Source organism: Anarhichas minor, unplaced genomic scaffold (genome assembly GCF_050575085.1).
Source record: "Anarhichas minor isolate MPS153535 unplaced genomic scaffold, ASM5057508v1 ptg000011l, whole genome shotgun sequence".
NCBI classification, from domain to species: Eukaryota; Metazoa; Chordata; class Actinopteri; order Perciformes; family Anarhichadidae; genus Anarhichas; species Anarhichas minor.
This window is the reverse complement of record NW_027466457.1, coordinates 16,470,001-16,477,500: the sequence shown is the minus strand read 5'-3', so window position 1 is coordinate 16,477,500 and position 7,500 is coordinate 16,470,001. Positions and strand designations below refer to the sequence as shown.

General features: G+C 44.5%; 1 protein-coding gene across 4 annotated transcripts in view; it reads right to left on the bottom strand.

The window, feature by feature from the left end:
• pot1 (protection of telomeres 1 homolog) overlaps nt 1-7,500 on the bottom strand; it is a 56,279-nt gene that overhangs the window by 12,249 nt on the left and 36,530 nt on the right. The gene's annotated exons all lie outside the window — the stretch shown is intronic.

The window sequence follows — 7,500 nt, the reverse complement described above, 5'->3', positions numbered from 1 at the left end:
TGCTGGATCCTACATTTCCCAAAATGCAACCAGATGATTTCCAGATGTTTACCAGCTAATCTAAAGGGTGCGTTTGTCTGCTGTTCAGGTAGTGAACAGTGAGTCCATCAGAGCCCGTTAGATGGAAACAGAGACTGAAGCAGACCGTCAAACCAAAACGAGGAGCTAAAAGAGGCCAAACAGCTCCGTAGAACTGAAGAGTAGGACTCAGCTCTCTGTGGATTCACAACTACAATTGTAGTTTTGAATATTTTGTTGTTAAATGTATGCAAATGACCGTGCATCAGCTCCACCAGCAGATGGCGCTGTTGCACCAAACCAACAGTGTGGTGACAAGTGATTCAGAGGCTCTAAGGACTTGGTTAGGTTTGTCATTTATTTATTTATTTACATTTTTTCTTCTTTCCCTTCAGCTCTCTGTCACGACAAGGCTGCAGTCGACAGAAAGCTCTTCCTCACCCTCATCATCATCACTCAACGCTTCACTGATCAAGAGTCAGAGGCGTTCACTCTGCTCAGAAGCCGTTCCTGTTTTTATACGGCAGGGTTTAAATATAAATAACACACACACACACACACACACACACACACACACACACACACACACACACACACACACACACACACACACACACACACACACACACACACACACACACACACACACACACACACACACACACACACACACACACACACACACACACACACACTTTAATTGCATTATAGCCGGAGAGCAGAAGAATGATTCAGAAAGTGAATCCTCTATAAGCTTCCTTTAAACCCATCTTCTCCGTACAGTGAGTGAAGCTGGAGTCACGGTGGATTAGCAGCTGCTCTCCTGAGGCCTCGCCTCCTCTGAAGATCCACACGAGGGGCCGAGCTGTGAACTGGGAGGACTGGCCAACCTGCCTCGCATGGAGGCGTTTTACTATCTGGAATTACCCTTTTGATCTGGAATTACGTCCACATCACCGGGTTTCACTTGGACGCTGACGAACAAGGAGAAGTTTGTGAACTCCGGGCAGTTTCCACATTCATCTCTGTGTCGCCTTGTTTGTCTCTGCGATATAAAAGTCCTGCACCTCTAGTGAACCAGCACCATCACGGCTAGAAGAGAGGACTCAAACAGGTCTTTAGTGCAGAATAACGCAGTTAAAATATTATTCTGTAAAAATTGGAAAAGAATGGAATATATATATATATATATATATATATATATACACACACACATATATACACACACATCTCCTCTCCTCTCCTCTGTGTTCAGCAGCAGTTCAGTCAAAGTTTCACTGAATCTTTGTCACGTGATTGTTGGTCTCAGGAGAATCAATCACGGCTTCACAGTTGCGCTGAGGAGCTCAGGATTGAATGATTTTACATGATGTGGTTAAAGCATGTGGTTGGGACGTGATTTTAAATGAGACGTGTAGAATAAAATGTTTTTGATGAAATTTAACAACTCTAAGCTTTGCTTTGGTTGCTTTTTCTGACGGAAGCATTTGTCACACATGATGTGTTCAAGAGCCGTCAGAAAGAGGAAAATCTGACGTAAATCACAGTTTTCACAGCTTCTAGCTACGGTAAACGGTGTAGTTTTTGGCAATCGTTTGAAGAAAACATGCTTTTCGATCCTGGTGTCAGGTTTCGTGGTTCTGAGGGTTCAAAAAAATAAATTCATTTGGTTTTACTTTGTGTGATGAACAGAGAAGAGGACACTTATTGCAATCAAGAAAACAATGGTGAAAGGATGAGACAAAGCATGAACATCGGGGAAACAGACAGTTGACACTTCATCTCTCTGTTAATGAAGCCCAACGAAACCACTTTGTTAGTACGAATTTAAATCTGTGCTTATTCGTCGACTGTCATTTTGAGAGTTTATGCGACAACTTACACTCTAATTTAGGGTTTTTTCAAATGTTGTTGTTAATCAGTGTATCATATCACCATGAAGGTTGACGCATGAAAATAGAAATCTTCAACGGATCTGTAATTAAATTCCATCCATAGTGACAACATGCAAAAGAAACATTTAAAAAAATAATTTTCCTCACATCAATCAAGACATGATTATATATGAGAGCACGAAGCATGACTTATGTAACTTAATGTTGTCTCTTAATTATGAATACGAACCTTCCAGAATCTTGAAGTTGTTTAAGGCACAAATTAGTTCATTTTGAAGACTTTTAGTATGCGTTTTGGTTGGAAATGACCAACAGATGTTGTCACTTAGATATGAGGACTTATAAACATCACAAATGTCACGCACAGTATATGCAAATTAATGTTTAACTTCCCGCCAAAAGTCCACAGGATGGCACATTTTGGGTTAAAGAAAAATGCACGAGTACAATCTGTAGTTGGAACAACAATTTGGTTTTCATGAAGTGAAATTTCACGACAGACGTAGCACTCTCCTTACTTGGTCAGCAGCCCTTTCTTAGTACATAAGAAAACATGTATTGATCTTTATTAAGACCGCATGACTCCCGCTGTGGCAGGAAGTCAACAACGAGACCAAACTGTGCTTTTGTTTGCACAATCTCAGACTTCTTCCCGGGTTCCATTTCGTCTGCGGCGACGTGGACGCTGAGACGAATGAGCAGTCGGGAGTCTGGCTGTGTTTTCTCAGAGCTGCATGAGAGTTCAGAAGAATTCACCACAGTTTGTGTTTTGAGAAGCAGGTGTAGAGCGAACAGAGAGCGACTAATGCAGGAAAAAAACACACCAGACGGCAGCGTGAATAAAGGCGGCGCCATGTGGCGTCGGCTCTGATCTCGCCCGTTTGGAGCTTCCCGTCGGTGCCCACATATTAAATCCTCTGCAGCGGTTCCTGAGAGGCCAGGTGTGATTATAACGAGCAGACATTCAGCTGAGAGAAGCAGCGCTAAGTTTACACCCGAACATGACTCATCTAATCAGAGGGCCAAAGTCGCACTATGTCCAAAAGTAGAGTCGCTTATGATCGGCTTGAGGGAGGATTTCAACTTTTATGGGACATGATAGAAGAGGCAGAATGGACTTTACAGTTGTCGAAGAAGAGACAGTCCCAGCTGTCCATTTAAAGACCATGAAGGACTCCCAGGTATTCACCTGGTGACAGAAACAGGTGTCCTTGTAATGTCCCCGTGCACAAAGAGAGATCCACTGTGGATGAACTTGACCTCAACCCCATCGACACCTTTGGGATGAACTGGAAAAGTCGACTGTGAGCCAGACCTGATCCCCCAACGTCAGCGTGGGACCTCGTTCAGCCAATGCTCTGGTGGCTAAAGGGGAGCGAACCAGCAGGTTCATCAAACGTCTGGTGCAAAGACACCAGAAGAGTGGAGGCTGTGGAGGCCTCTGAATCACACTGCTCTGGTGTTCAATGGTTCCCTATGAGGAGAGAGCAAATGTGGCCGCCTCCAGAAAAATAAATGTCTTTTTAGCTTTATATGTCAGACAGACGCTACCATGACAAAGACCGAAAAAGCCCATTTGTGGGGGCAGATCGGCCGGGCGGACACTGATTATTGCCGGTGAGTTTTTGCTTTTATCGCCGTAATCATCGTCTCCCTGAAGGATCGTCCAGATTGAGTTTTGACAAGATCGACACAAAGGATGAAGCAAGTACCCTTTGAGTGGTGCTCATGGTGGGAAAACAAATGTCAAACAAATAGATAGTGGCCCAATAATAAAAGCAAAGGAGCGATGCTGAGCCTGACAGCGGTGGTGAGAGTGGTGATATGTTGTCAAGATATTGGTCTCATAGAAATGTTTTTCAATGAAACGCTGGGATGAAGCGTTCCCAGAGCCCTCCTGTTAGGATCGTAAGTAAAAAAACACTTCCTGTCGGATATGTGTGAAATAAAAACAGATATAAAGTATTTAAATTAAATGAATATCTCTGTCTGGTGACTTGATGCCGGAGCTCGACTCCTTCTTGGTACCGACTGAATCTGGCATTGAATGTTAGGTTAGATTCATTATCTCGTTTAATCTTTAATCAGATATTTACTGATTGAAACCAAAGTTTTGCCAATTTTCAGTCTGTATTTCATGAAGACAAAAGACTACTAAACAGCTGCTAAATTAGACAATTTTCAATATAAATTTGTTCCACGAAGGGCTCATATTTCTCAAAGTAAGACATCGTAAAAAGGGTCGTTTTGGTATCAAAACTCGTATCGGCATTCGTATCAAAGATATTGATGAGTGAAGCTGATCAACAGCCGGGGAATACTGTCTCTAATGAAAAGCACAATCTGTTTGTTTTCATATTCTTCATGACTTATAATTCTTCAAAAGCACTCTCTTCACATCTCAGATGTCAGGGTGTCTTTGAATGCATCACCAGGTGGCTACATTTAATAAAGGTATTAAAAAGAGTATTATTTGTACTACTGGGGTATCATATTGGTGCTCGCTTGATATCTGAGCGGTAGAAACCTTAAATATTTAACATTAAAGCTGCAGATGTAGTTTATTAAAACATTTACAAAAACATAAAACTACGTCCGAGCCCGGTGTCTGCGTTATGAAGAGAGATTCTCTCTACTCTCTGTGTGAAGCTGATTTGAAGTCTTCATAAGAACGAGATTATCTGAGAATATTTATTCAATAAAAGAGAAAAATCAGTTGGCATAGCAACAAACTTCAGGAGAATCGGCGGCGTCGTTGCAGCCTCGTGATCGGCTCTTTGACCAATCACGTCCTTCAGCTGCGACCGCATTTAGTATAATGGACACATTATCCCCATCAGCATGTGCACAGTGGGGGGGCGTTCAGGGGCCGTAGGACACAGCTCTGAGGAGAAAATGTCTTCCTGCAGCTTCCAACAAACCCTTTTCTGTTTTCAGGAGGCTGAGGGAACAGAGTGGAGAGCAGCCTGTGGCGGCTCCTGTAAGTACTTGATCTGTATATAAAAAACCTAAAAACTAAACACTCCACCGCCCCCCCCACCGCCCCGGCAGCCGAGACGCCGCTGCCGCTGTCTCACGGCATTAGTGCCGCTCGGCTGCTCGGTTCAGAAATAAATAAAAGGGATTCCTTCAAATTCTAAAGATTGCTTTTGGGCTTCCGCGTTCCTCTCGTCGAGCGGAGGCTCAATAAAAGCGGCCAAAAAAACCAAAAAGACTTGTGCCCTCGCTGAGGAGAAGAAACTGTTCATTTCACACTGGCTCCTTTATGGAGCAGCAGGAAAGGAGCTTTAAAAGCCAGCCAGCCTAAACGCCACAGCGGGGCTCTCTGTGCTGGAAGACCAGCTAAACGGGGAACAGCGGACGAGACCGACTCCACACCTCATCTCAGAGTAAATGACTCCACTGCACTCTGAGAATAAAACCATCAAGGGAAGAACAGACACTAGTCATTATTGAATAATAAGTCAACCGTGTTTAAATGAATGAATCTTCAGTGAATATGTCGGTCAAATAATAACAAGAAAAGTCTTATTTAGAAACGTCTCATTTCAAGCTTTTCTCACTAAGTTTGTAGCTTTACCTACAAAAAGTAACGCACTCGTATTTGGACGAGTGACGTAGCGTAGAGAGAGACAAAGTCCGCATAGGGAGGAGGTCAGGGTGGGTCTACAAACCCACGACTTTGACCCAGGAGACCGCTGTCTGTGTCCCAATGTTCACCAGAAACTCCTTCAGCTCAGACTCCAGCAGAGACCGGTCCACCATGGACAGACCCAGATCCTCCAGCAGAGACCAGATACAGATCTGGCTTTGCCTTGGACCTGCAGTCGGAGCGCCGGAGGGAGGAGGAGAGTTCAGCTCCTGGCAGCAACAGCAGCGTCTCCTCCTCCTCCTCCTCCTCCTCCAGGAGCAGAGCTTCTCCTCTCTGGGAGTCAACACAGACACCACACTGCTGGAGACCCAGAACGTATTGCTGGACCTGCTGGAGGGAAGGGAGGCACGGCAGAACCAGAACCAGGACTGAGAGGGGCAGACTGTCAGACCCTGCTGCAGTACAAGGAGAGCTTTTCTAAAGAGACTCTGGTGCTCAGAAACCACTTTAGTCCACAGGGACCAACAGAACCAACAATACATTAATGTTCCTTGTAGAAACCTTACGTAACGCCATTTCCGTAATTATTTTATGAGGTTTATGGTGTTTATTCATAAGTTGTGGTCTTATTGTGTAGGTTATGCTGTTGTTTGTATTGTTTTACTGCAGACTTCACGGTGTCCTCATGTCTGGAACACTGGACCAAAATAATTTCCTCGTGTTTGACAATAAAGTGGATCTGAATCTGAACAAAACGATGTTACTCGCCGAGAGGTTTCCTCATCCGCAAAATCCCGTGAGCCACGTAGACCCTAAAGCTCCCGACGTGCTTCATCCAGAGCAAGTTCTCTACCTGGACCCGACAGTTTAACTTATGCCGTATCATAGAAACCAGACGCAGCCCCTCAGCTTTAAAACGCTCTTATGAAAGAGATCTGGAACTCAGTGAGACTTCCTGGATGAATAAAACTAAAATAACTAACAGAAGAAAAACCCCTTCAGGCTTAAGACAGTCTTACTGACTGTGATGGTGGTTTGCTCATCATGACTCAACCACTAAACAAACCACTAGTTTATTTACTGTTCTGTTTATCTCTCTTCATGGATAAGAGAAGGAGGACGTCCTCCAGGGCACCAGGGACGTCCCGTCCTTCACAACGTTTAAAATGACCTCCAGCACAAACTGGTAACATTTGTTGTTTTTTCCTGATTATAAGGTTTATATAAAGCCAAAAGAAGTAAGACAAACCGACAAAAGGAAAACGCTGGAAAATAAAAGCTTGTCAAAAAAAACAACCCTCTCCAGAGTAACCATTACACCCACTCACACTCACACAGAGACAAACGTGTCCGGAGCTGTAATATCCAAAGGAATGATCTGCACATGAGACGCCGCTCCACACAGAGAAGAGCTGTGTAATGAAGCGTCCGTGTGAATGTGGATCTGAACTCTCGGGTTGTGTGAGCGACGCTCGGCTGCCTCCTCGAGCGCCCGGGAAGAAGAAGAAGAAGCAGCATTTCTTTGTTGCGGTCGGCGGTTGTTGGAGGAGATCTGAGCCTGCGGGGCCGACATAAAAGTCTCATTTTCCTCAGAGCTGTGTTCACTAAACAGGAAACAGTGTGGGAGTAGAGAACGCGCTGCATTAGCGCATTTCCCCCCCCCCCCCCCCAAAAAAAACCATTCAACGACATGGAAATGTGCACTCGGTCGACCGCGAGTGCTAAAAACGAGATAATGAGCGGAAGCTGTCAGAGCTGAATGCAGACTCAGCAATCCACGGCTCAGACTTTCTCTACAATATTTCAGGATGTGAAATACAACAGTCCTCCTTCTGGACCTCCATCATTACATCAAGTACACAAGTATCAGTGTCGGACAGTAATCGATGCAGACAGTGACTATAACAGAGACAACCTATGGCTGATATGCAGATGACACAGCGGTGGTGGGCCTCATCATCATCAACAACGACGACGAGTCGGCCTACAGGGAGG